The 13,187-nt window shown below is 41.2% G+C and overlaps 1 long non-coding RNA gene across 1 annotated transcript in view; it reads left to right on the top strand.

Moving 5' to 3' along the window:
* Positions 1-13,187, top strand: part of LOC125894054 (uncharacterized) — a 48,154-nt gene that overhangs the window by 29,698 nt on the left and 5,269 nt on the right. The window lies entirely within an intron of this gene.

The raw sequence follows: 13,187 nt of genomic DNA, 5'->3' as shown, positions 1-13,187 counted from the left end.
AAGAGTCTGCTGCTTTTTGCGGTTACTCTGCCTTGTTCCATCTGGTTTCGGGGGAGATGTGGGAGGTTTTGGTACACGGCAAGCTCGAGTGAAAATTCATGGCAGGTACATAAATAATCACCCGGCTGTATATAAATATAGGCTACAACTTCTGTTTCTGGTCGGAGTGTTGCAAGACTGTCTTGGATGACATTTGAGAGGAACGCGGAGCCATCCGCAAAACTGCAAAGTACAAACCAAACGTCCTCTCCCTTTCCCCTCACATGAAGCTGGGTTTCCACTTTGTCCTGCCAACAAGCGTTCCCTGGAAGCTCCCCGTCTGACATTTTACGCTCGGTCGAACTCACACTTCAAGTCTTGAGGCATCGTTTGTGGACAGCTATGATCCAACTGTCATATTCTTTTTTCTGTTGGTTTTGCGTGAATGCAAAGAGATCAGTGTGGTGATTGGTGATGAAAACTCTTCGAGCGCTTTTGACGACTCAAGTGAGAAAACCCGAGAGGCCGCTTGTGTGAGTTCTCTGGGCGCAGAGTGCCAGAGCACCAGAGAGTTTGACCACGAATTTGCATGCAGTTGTCTTAACACTTCAGTATGTGATGCGCAATTAGTGTACTCGGAGGAATAATCATTTTTACACATGTTCTCTTTTTCCAATCGAGAAAGACAGACAGATAATTGAATGTTTGAGGGAGCATAAGTTTAGAGACTTTCCTATCTCTGTGACAGGCAGCTCAAGGTAATTATGCCAAAGTATCATGTTTATAAGAGAGACAGTGTGTGTGAGAGAGACCGTGACGCTACTATTCATCGAGATCATGTGTTTCTTATAAAACCAGTGTACTTTGCCATGATAAAATAGTAGAAATGCCATAATAAAATGTAAAATACAGTTGGGCAAAGTGTGCTGTAAATATAGCAACATAGCAATGAGTGATTAGGGAAAGCAGTCATTTAGTCTAGCCATGAGACGCCATGACAAATTACAATATATTTTAATAATGAACATTTTGGGAAGCTGCAGAATCCCAATCTTAATGGGGTATAAACTGTTGACATATAAAATTTCATGAGGATGTGTTTCCAAATAACTTAATTGTAGGCGGCAGCTTGTAAAACTTTGCACACACAAACCTTTTATCTAATTAGGTTTTGCACAACGTTAACGGAGGAAAAGCCACATAATGCAATAAAAAAACTATTTTTACATCTAAATGATCCCAAAGTTGTGATTAGAAATAAACACTCATGATGTAGGTCATATTTGTTGCATTTGTTTTGTTACGTAACACTCCTTTTCACTATCTTTCGGTGCTAATCTGCATAAAAGCATCAGTTGCAGTAAATTCCTACACTGTAAAAAAACAAATGTATAAATGTTTGTTCAGTTTTAAGGCCCAACACTGCGTAGGGATGAGTCCCAGCTGGAAATTGTCACCCACCTCCTCCTATAAAGCCTCCATGCAGCAGCTGGTGGTCTAAGTCCCCCCCTCTCTCCAACCGGTCCACCCACCATGTTGCCTCAGGTTAAATGGACACAAAAACTGAAAGAAGGACGTCCATTCTTGGCCATTAGCTGGTTGCTATGCTAATCCAGGGATTACATGAAATACATTTCCCCCACTTAGGGTTTCCCAGAATTCACAGACTAGTAACGACAAACCAGCTCCCAGATAGTCTATACCCCACAGGTATGCATTAATCTTTAATGCGCCTGGAGTCAGAACAGGCCTGCAGTCCAGTCATCATATGTGATCATCATAGTAACTAATGCGTGCTGAGAAAGGAATGCTGTTGTGTGAATATGTTAATTAAGATTTACATTGCATGCATTTAATGCCTTTGTCCAAAGCAACTAGACGTGTCATATGTACTGCCCTTTAATATGTCTGTTTTTCCCCGCTGAAATTAATTTCACTGGAGTGCTACTCTAGAGATAGTGGGAGACTTTGATTAAATACAGAAATTCCCTTTCCCTTTCTCCATCAAAATTAGTGCATATATGTGGAAAACCTGTTTAAAATAGGTGATAAACTAAATTTCACTCATTGAAAAACAGGGTTAGTAATCAGTAGAAGTCAGCATGAAGGCCAGTGAAAATGTTTCAGTGGTTACTTCTTTTTTATATCGGTTTGTTACTCAGCCTCTCTTTCAAACTTGCTGTCTACTTATTTTTGAAAGATATTCAAGTACTGCTTGAACGGAGATGGACAGTAATTTGTGGCAGTACATCATTGCATCGCACCAGACAACGGGCGAAAACTGGCACATCCACACAAGTGTCATATTTCCAACATTGCCGATGAGAACTTGAGCTGATAAATCAACCCGGTCTCACTCGGCAGTGACTTCCCTGTCAGACACTGACACAAAGAAAGCCACCTTTTTACATCGGCATGATGCACGGCTGGGTGCCATCAGTGTGTAACAGCTAGACAACAACATAAGGGCGAAAGGGCATAATGGGCGCAAAGTCCGAATAGGGTGCGAGAAAAGGGTGGTGGATTTCTGTAGGAATGTAAAGCCAAACCCTGCTCTCTTTCTAAACCTAACCATGTGCGTGTGTGGGTTAAACATAACCAACTTATGTCTGCTGTTGAAGGACAAAAAAACCACGTCAATTTGCGGTATTGTACCAACATAGTATGTTTATTTTGAAAGAGACTGTATGCAAACTGTATTTCCTGTGAAAACAGAGGTGTATTTTGAAAAGAGACAATGCATGTACCAGGCTGGAGTTGACGCAGTGTCCCAGAACGTCAACAGCAGACTCATCCAGGGTACCTTGCACGTCATATGTAGACGTGGAAAGTCCATGATCAAGGGGCGTGAGTCATTTGTCCCATACGATTGTAACCTTTCCCACTAAGAACAAAAGCCAGATGTCAGTGGGTGATAGTGGGTTTTTTAGTCCAGAGGGAAAGAAGCTACGAGCTCTTTGACAACAGCTTTCATTTGTCATCAATCTGTGTCTGATCATACCTATAATGCCAGATAAGAATGGGGATATTGGAGGATTCTGCAAAACCCTGAATGACGTTCACTAACAACATTTTTAACATTCAATACCGAGATTCCAAAATATTTTCTGCCTACAACATCTGTGCATGGAACTATGGTGTGGTTGGGAAAGACTGTGGTGGGGTCAAATAAACTTTGGTGAAGGTATATTTAAGGTTAGCCACCATGACAATTTCTGCGGGGAGCTGAGAGTGATGCATTAAATATGTCCTGGATTACTGGATCCCTCTGTATTACATGTAGTTATTTATATCAGACACCACTGGTGTGTAGCATAGCCATACTTTCAAATGTTTTGGTGGCATTAGGGCGAATGCCGAACTGCCAACTCTGTTAGATACACTGTGCTGGACACCACACCTCAGACTTTGTGGGTTGTAGCTGTTGCGGTTGAGGGCAAATCAAATGTCGCATTAAACTGAAGAACACTTGCAGTGATTGGCTGTGAGTAAAACCATACAAATATAATTTTTTTTAGATCTATGCACAAAAAGGATCAAATGCGGGTATATTTTGAGTAGAAAAGTTTCAGTACTACTTAATACTCAGTTCGGTCACACATACAGAAACGAAGGCAGAGAGAGAGAGAGACAGCAACTTAAAGATCATGAGGTCCAAGAGACATCGCTGTATTGGACACAGTGTCAGATTCATTTCAGGTTTGACTGATTGAAGTGTGTTGCCAAAACAAGGAAACAAGACGTAAAAAATCAGGCTGATAAGCACTTTAATAAATTATCAGGCAGGGCAAATTACCAAATTTGTAGCTGGCGCAAAGATGAGATACTAATTGCTCACACTTTTGTACAGCAGGTATTTTATAAAACCGAAGGCGGTAACACACACTGCAACTGATTAACGATATAGAGTTAGTATTTATAGCGATTTTTATCAGTTTAACAAACTCATGCTTCTAACTTGGTGCATGAGAAATCATCAGCACACACTACAAAGGGGAAATCACCACAGTCTTGCTTGTCACAGCCCAGGGCTTGTTATCATGTGCTTACAAAGCAATGTTTTCAACTCGAGTACAACAATGGAACAGCCCGTACTAAAGAGACCGCCACACCCTTGAGCCACTCAAACACCTGGCGATGTCCGTCAAACAGTAGAGGAAGACAGGTTGATACTGAACCCAGCAAGTGTGGCTCCAGGCTAAGGATGAGCTGCTGTGCAGAGATAAGATGTTTGGTTCAGCTTGGGTAGACAACGCTTCAGGGTACATTTTCTAAATTTGTCAGCAAAGTAGTGTCAGTTTAGGGCACATTTATGAGAAGTCATATCACAAAATCCAGTTTACAGACTGAGGAAGTTTGTTTGACAAGAACTAGTGATATATTCCGGAGAGACTCATGTTTTACAAAAAAAGCACGATGGCCATGTACATATGGTCTCGCTATTGATCCACTGACCCCACCACTGCTCAGTCCAGCTAAAAGCTAATGTTGACCCAGGACTGGAGATCTATATGGACAGTGCTTCTGTCAGTGTAACATCAGGGATGGACAAGTAAAATCTAAACATTTGCTTTTAGGGTTGACCAGCAAAGACTAACTCTGAAACAGCCAATAGAGGGCAAGCACAGTGAGTGGTGTCATGTGTCTACGGTGGGTCTGTGTTTCAGACTCAAAATGTACAAAAAAACACAGAGACACAATGTTACAGTAGCAAACAGGTCAGGATAATGTTAAATAGAGGCTTCACAGTAGTGTCAAAACTTCTGTGTTCGACCGTTAAAGTTAATTTAAGTGTGCACACAATGTTTTTGTCTTTCACTGTTTTCTACAAGTTGCTGCTTGAAAATTCATCTCAGAAACCTGCTATTTTTTGGCACTGCTACTGCAGCCAGATAATTAGCCAGCAGGCAAAATTATCAGCCAATGTGAATGTTAACATGTGACTAATCATGCGTATAGCCTCCAGTGTGCAAATAATTAATGTGCACATGACAGTGATGTCTGCTTTGCTTTGCTAATGTGATTTGCTACTGGAGGAAAGAAGTTGATGTTTTTTAAAACACATAAATCAACCTGATGTACATTTATCACCTGGGAGACCTTTGAAAACTTTTTGCAAAGAATTGCCCACAGCTGTCTATGAAGCTTCTTGAACTTGCCTGTGACAGGTGTCTTGAGACCTTATGAGTTTGATTTATTTCTGAATGTCCTCAGCATGTTATAATGTCCCTGATAAGTTTTCTTCAAAAGCTTACCAGGGGAAGAAGGAAAAGGTATGCAAAGAGATTATAGACTGTGAAACCTGGGTGACACCTAGTCCAACCAAATTCTCATTGGTCAGACAATTAATAGTGTTACTGCCACAAGGCGGTGTGTCCACCAATGCATTTTTTTTTTTTCAAGCTGAAAATGTCAGTTGTTGCTCAGCACCTACATTACGGTTGGTCTTTGTGGTTCACTACGATTGGACAGTTGGGTAAAAAGTGACAGTGACGAGCACAGCGTTTTGCCTAAAGTTGAACATTTTACAACTCTGATTTTTCAATTGGAAAAACAGATACACAGAAGACATTCAGTGTCAGATTTATTATTGTACAGTCTCCAAATAAACACCGCAGTTCAAGGCAGGATTACAAAACATCTGAAATGAAGCCCTTGTTGGAACTGTATGACTGTTGTGAATGCAGGGGTGCCTCAGTAAAGAAAACGACAGCTTTTTGTGGTATTTCACCGGGGGGGAAAAACAGTGATGGGTCACTAAAAAAACACTTCATTCTCCCTCTGACTTTGTCACATATCACTGCTTGGTCTTGGATTTCCACGTCGACACATGACGTGGGAAGTAGCCTGGGTGCGTCTGCTGATGATGTTCTTGGACACCGTGTCAATTTCTGCATGTTACATGCATTGTGTCTTTCCAAAATTCACTTCCGTTTTCACAGAAGGTATGCAGTTTGCACACACTCTCTTTCAAAATAAGTGTACTATGTTGGTACAACACTGCAAATTGACTTTTTTTTTCTTCAACAAAAGCACTTAGGTTAGGTTGAGAAAAAGATATCAGGGTTTGGCTTTACATTCACACAGGGAGCAAACACCGGCCTTCCAGGTGAAAGTCACAGGTTTTTGGACCCATCCACTAATCCTCCCTCCCGTCCTTTTTGAACTTTTCGCACCCCTAATTTATGTTGTTGTCCAACCATGTTTCCCCCGACACTGTTAGATGCTATTACACACTGACAGTGCCCAGCTGTGTATCATGCCACCATGAAAGGACAGCTTCTTCTGCACACATCTGACATGGAAGTCACTGCCCAAGTGCTGGTATTCGATGACGTCGGAATGAGACGGGGTTGAAAAAACATCCACTTTTAGGGGCTAAAAAGCTGTAGTAAACACAGCGACTGGTCACTAAAAAACTTTGTTTGTTAGTCTCGACAGTCTGCAGCTTGGCAGGCATCTCACCTAGATATCACGCCATCCATCGTCTCCTCCATCCCTGATGACAAAGTCAGCTCATATACTACACCACTTTATAAACGCTGATAAGATATGTATAAACCACACAAAAGTAATGTGTCCATGGTTTGCAGAACGTACAATTCAAACATATGCTCTGGAGACTAGGCTAGGATTCGATACATAGTTCATTTTTTTCAGATGACATTAGGTTAAATATCACATTAATTTTTCACTTGCCCAATCAGAGATTTGCAGAGTTTACTGGTGCCAAGCCCTGTAACAGTAAAAAAGTGCTTTGGTGGCCACGTAACACTACTAGGTAGAGAGCACTGTAGCCAATTTAGTTGATCTATAGATCACATGCAAATTTTTTTCGAAGAGGAAGTAAAATTTCAGTTGACCAAGATTTTCTTTGGTTGAATAGAGCCCTAGAATCTGATTTTATGAAAAACCATACAACCAAGTTGAATAATCCAATCAATTCTGGGCCTATTTCCCAGCAAACAAAGCTGTACTTCAGTTCAATGTCGATCCCATTAAGATTAAAAATGAGGAGGTGGTTCCAGTGAGGGAAAAAGGGAGCAGAGCTGTGCCTAATAACACAGAGAGGACGATAAAATGATCACCACAGAGTATCTTAAAACTTCTGGATACATTTCTGTGATTGACAGCGAATCTGGATCAGGAACATAAAACCTCAACCAACTGGCACTGCGACCAGGTTGACATGAATTCAAAAGCAGAGATATGTCGGTGCTAATGTGGATCAAATACCACTGTCAGTACAGGGCCAGGTGAGCCAACTGTCAGCATGATGAGGTCACTGTTCTCTGTGTTATGCTCATGTGTCGACACAGTTCAATCAAAATAGCTCCATTTGACTGTCATTGGCATCCTCGATGGCTAAAAGCATGCAGGGAATATATTTTTAGAAGTGTGTGTGTGTGTGTGTGTGTGTGTGTGTGTGTGTGTGTGTGTGTGCAGTTGTGTGCACATATGCGCTCATGCACGCGGTTGCCACCGATTATGCACATACATGATCCCCTGGAGGAAGACAATAATATTGGCATTAAACACCTCAAGATTCTGCTGGTTTTTAATATATCTTAAATTATGTCAGGAAAAACACCGGAACATCACACAAAAGCCACAGTCAGTGTATAATGCTATCTCATAAAGCTACAGATCTCTCCAACAACATTGACATAGGGAGCAGGCAAACAAATGTCAGCCCCTATAACATATGAAATACTTAACGTAACCAATTTTCTCCTGTCAATCAACCTGGGAATAATGACAGACGGCCGGGAATCAATACGCCACAATTGAATTTTTCGACTCCCAAACATGTCTCACTCTGCACCATAAAAGACTGTCAAATGTCATGAGCTGCGGGTGGAGTCTAAAGATTTATTTTATTTCCACCGCTGCAGTCTATTAGCAACAACGTTCCTCTTACCACCGGGGAAAAGGCAGGTCCAGACTCTTCTGCTTGTTTTGCTTGTGAGTGTCCAAGGACAATGCTAAATGTGTGTGCACACACTAACTGCTGCTATGTAATGAATATGCACACTGAAACTACGACGCACATGACTGACAGAGGATTTGAAACATCTTCCATGAAATTGAGGCAGTTGTACTAATTACAAATATTTTCTTGTCAGAAAAATTAGAACATTCATCATTCTGTTTTTTGGACAAAAACTTTATTTTCCATCCTGGTGCATCCAGCAAATAAGTCAGCTTTCCAATATTTTTATAAAACATAACAAGTATCTATTTCTTATTTCCTTTCAGTACTGAATGTTCCCATGACCTCTTCCTTGAATGACACCAACAAGATTTTCTTTACTGTTAACCGCCACTGTGGCGGAAAATAACAGAGGGTAGAGCTACTGAGCATTGCGGTCTTTGTCTATCACCTCATTTACAATACGGTGCCCTCTGCCTCACATAATCAATTAAAAGACGGCGGGGCTGAAGAGGCACCCTACCAGTCACAGAAGTTTACATCAAAAGGAGGAGATGCTTTTGAAGACTTGCCTCATCCTTGAGAGTCTTCCCCGAGAATGCAAGGACAGATTTAGTCACTGATAGATGTGGTTCTGGCCTACTTCAAGGTCTCGCCTAAAACGTATCAGATTGCACTGCTGCATTGTAGTACAGTATTTCACTGCTGGGCTTTCTGTGAAGAAGAAAACACTCGCCAGGGAAAGTCTTCACTTCAGGGGTACATCATTATCTATAAGTATTCTAATGAGTTTTTACAGTGCCGTAAAATGCACCCAAACAACAAATTATAACATGTTTTCTGCAGAATTAGAGGACCATGGCTGCCTGATAGGATTCTGCAACAAAGCTCAATGACATATTGGAGTTTTATAAAAACAGGCCTGCAGTGAAGGCAAGTAGGGAAATTGTTCCCCTGGCTTTGTTAGCGCCATTTTCACCCCACTGGCCCTGTCACTGTCATCTTTATCCACATCTAGGTGAGCCAGCTAACGTCTTACAACAGACTGAAGCCAAGAGGAAGGGGCTGTCTCCAAATTAGGGGCCATTTTATGGTCTAACAGCTGTGCCGGTAGTATTGATTACCAGGCACCGTGAATGGGCCTGAACAATTTTTTATGAAGTGAGGAATTCTGGCTCTGTGTGGCTGGCGCCAAATGGGAGCGACCACAGGACAGCCTATGTGGCCCGCGGGCTGTTGTGGAGATATTGATGTGTCCTGTTCACATCCATGTGCCAACAGACGCCATTATTTGATATGCAGTGAGCAATAAAACCAGCCATTCTTACTGCAACCAGATATATTGTTAATGGCCGGCGCTGTAAATGTCATCTCTATTATGTGTTGGGAGTTGTCACAGGAGTTTGTTAGAGTTCTTTATGTAGAGAAATTGATAACTCAATAAAATAAAAGTGACTTGGGACATTAATGTTGTAAATCAGACATCCGGGCAGCTGCTGGTGTGAAACTGAAAAATGATGATTTATGAGTGAACACACTGCAAAAAAAGTCCAGATTCAACAGTCATTCATCTTTAGCACTGGGATCTGACTTCTGTATGTTTGAACATTTTAAAACTCCAGTATATCACACCTTGATTAAAGTACCACAAAAAATGGGACCATGATTGAAACATACCTGCTATGGCAGTGGCATGTGCTTGTATAACCTTTACAGATTGTTTTTCTGTGTTGGAAGTGATCCACTCCATACTCTTAAAGTGAGTAAAAAATATGTTTCCTTCTGTTTTTAAAGAAAATTCTGGCATCAAGACCTTCATTTTACAAGATATCTCCATCCACATCTCCATCCACACAACAACGCAAAAACGACTCCAAACGCTCATTGGCGTTAGATGTCTTGAGCAGTGCCCCCCCTCCCCTCGCAAAGGTAGTAAAGTGTACAGGCTATATTTACCTTTTTTCAAAACACTGACTGGAAATCTCGTCACTGTTGATTCCCCTTTGATATACAAAGGAGCTCACTCAAAGATATGAGTGATACTCGGAACATGCCTAAGTTTCCAACCCCATCTCACTCCGTCATTGAAAAGTGGCGCTTGGGCAGTGACTTGCGGCGCCACACACAGACGAATAAAGCAAGCCTTTAACATTGGCATGATATGCAGCTGGTTGCCGTTATACTGCAGCTAAAAGGTGACTGGCGGCGTCAGGGGGAAACACGGCGGGAGGAGAACAAAGTTAGGATGGCAAAAATCCGAGTGGGGTGGGTGGGACAGGTGGTGGATGGGTCCAAGAAACTTTCACCAAGGAGAGCGTATAGTAAGATTGTAAAGCCAAACCGTGTTCGTTTTTCCTAAACCCAACCACGTGCGTTAGTTGTTGAAGGAAAAAAAAACATCAATTTGCAGTTTTGTATCAATGTAGTGTGTTTGACAATGGAAGTGTATTTTTTAAGAAGACCATACATGTAACAGGTGTCCCAGAAGGTCAACAACCAACGCATCTGGGGTACCTTGTACGAAGTATACGGACATAGAAAGTCCGTGACCAAACATCGATATGTGACGAGTTCAGAGAGAGAATGTGTTGGAATATCCCACTATCTGCTGATCTAAAACCGTTGATTCTGGCAGACTTTAAACTGCAGACACAAAAAACACCGGGCGCAGCAGATGCCTTTGTTCGTCTGTGAAGTGGTGCAGCAATACTACGTTTAAATGTAAAGAAGTCATTCGTGCTGCTTTTGTTTCTGGCGCATGCTCCTTACAAAAAGCAAAAATGGGCATGTACAAATTGAGTAGATGATGTCATCGTTTCCAAAACGCTCCATTTTACATGTCCACACAAATACAATATGACCAGAGTTTTGAAAAATCTGCGGCTTGAAAGTTGTTTTAAAAAAATGTCTGTTTTAGTGACCTAAAACTTATATTGGTGTAAGTGTAGACAGGGCCTAAAAGTTCGGATCTGCGCTGTAAAGCAGTGATAATTGTTCGTAATCCCTCATTATACATTGTGTGCACACATGTGCGTTACATACAATAGATAGTATATAAACTATGTTGAATGTTTTCAACTGACGTTTTGACCAATCACTTAACTGTTTGCCTTAATTTTCTCTATTTAATCAGTTTGGCTAACCTAGGGGCTTGTTTGAAGCTGGTCTTATTTTCTGAACGCTCGTACTTCCGTGACTTATCTGCATTCCCAGGTCCTGGTAAGTACAATGGTATTATTCCTGACAGGAATTATGACAAAAACTATAAAAATAGGACTGGATTTCTGTGATTGTCCTTAAAAAAGACATTTAAAAGGTAGTTTTTAGAATGTATGCCTCGATGGCTGGCCACAAAGTAGATGGATATTTTTTGCAGTGCAGGCTCCTGGTTCCAAGAAACCCTTGTGGGTATCAGAACAGGTGGCTAAAGGCTGATTTTGGCGAGAAGACAGCCAAAATTGAGAGCTTGGGAGCACAGGTGTAGGAGTAATCCAATCCACTCAGAACAGAGGATAATCATCCTTTTATAGAAGCGTATTAGGGTGCAAACATGTCCAGCATTTATAATGTATGAGAAACTATGTCTCAGCGATAATAAATCAACCCCATCCCTTTGAGTGACTCAATATGTGTGTGTGAGTTGGTGGGCGGATGTGTTTACTGGTGTCTCAGTGTGTGTGCGCCAGTGTTGATGACACAATAGCGTGGCTGGCGTCTGGCTCACGCAGAGTTATGCAGAAGTTGTTGGTTGTTTTGCTGATCCCTCTCTGTCAGTGTCACAAGAAGCGTCATCAATCATCAGAGACTGGGGGACCAGACCACCCTCCCCTACTGGTCTCTGTGTTGGCTCAAACAAGCCCCGATCAGTATGGGAGGATTACTATATACAGCACATATGATGTCAGACCTAAAGGAAAGGCGAACCACAGAGCATAGGCTATGGCTCATAATAGCTCAGGGTCACTTAAAGCTGTCAATACAGACATGGGAAATTTATAGTGTGATATTACTTATGCCTTATTCTTATGTGACAGTGGCATGGACACATGTCTGTAATCCAAGTTTAACTTTAGCTGCACTCTAGTGATCTTTTCTTTTTGTCTTTCTGTGAAATACATTAAAAGAGAACTGATTAAGCATTGCACTTGTTGAACTTATTATGGATAGTAAAAAGAAAAATTAATAAAGCAGAACCAGAGATATCATTCTTGTTACAGAGTGCTGCATGGATTTTTTTGTATGTCGACATGGAAGTTAGGTTCACCCTAGTACCCTCGATGAAAATCCAATGCGATTTTCCACTGGATTTTTTTGGATTAAAGCTATGATAGTCAAAAGTTTATGATACCCACGTGTTTTGTAAATCAGGATAATCTTCACAAATGAACACCACTTTTGCGAAAAGTAAAAAAGCTAACGTTAGGCTATACAAACTACACTATGGTTGCATGTCTTCAGCATCAACACCACAACAAGGCTGTAAACCGCCTTTTTTAAGACATGTAAAAGCATTGAAATTTACAAGCAGGGTATACTTACTTATTTATATCGTGGGAAAAAAACGCAAAAATGTCTTAAACGTGTGTTAACCACCTATTTTCACCCTATTTTGAGGCAACTAACCACAAACCCATTCAAAAAACACACTGACTTTCAGATGAGCAAACCAGAGGTGCTAAAATGCTAACTCATTTCCACATTATAAGATTCATCCCTGCACCACTTTATTCCATGCATTCTTCCACTGCGTCAAAAAATGGCGCCTACATTACCCACAATACAACTCAATCCTCAATCATTTTCAGTTAAGCCAAAGATTAAGATGTGATATGCTAGTAGCAGCTAATGTAGCCTCAAGCTGCTGACCTCAAACAGGCAGGAGGTACGGTCTATACAGGTCTGGTAAGCTTGCGTATTTCTGCCTTAACAACCCCAGATTTTTTTCAAATCCCAGACTTCCACTGATCAGACTTCACATAGCTTCCTCTCAGGCTGCTAAAGGCTTTATCAACTATTTGTTAGGCTGGACGCAGAAGTGCTTTAAGCTAAATGCTAACGTCAGCATGCTAACACACTCACAATGGTAATGCTAATACTGGTGTTTAGAAGGAATAATGTTTGCCATGTTCACCATCTTAGTTTAGTACGTTAGCATGCTACTCATTAACAGTGGTAACAGTCTGTTTTCATGCACTGTTTGCACATATACCGATGAAAAGTAATACACTTCATTTCGTATATATAACCCACGTAATTGTAAGCTAGTCATTTATGT

Source organism: Epinephelus fuscoguttatus, linkage group LG9, assembly GCF_011397635.1.
Source record: "Epinephelus fuscoguttatus linkage group LG9, E.fuscoguttatus.final_Chr_v1".
NCBI lineage: Eukaryota > Metazoa > Chordata > Actinopteri > Perciformes > Serranidae > Epinephelus > Epinephelus fuscoguttatus.
The sequence above is the reverse complement of the archived record's forward strand: the minus strand, read 5'-3'. Positions and strand labels throughout refer to the sequence as shown.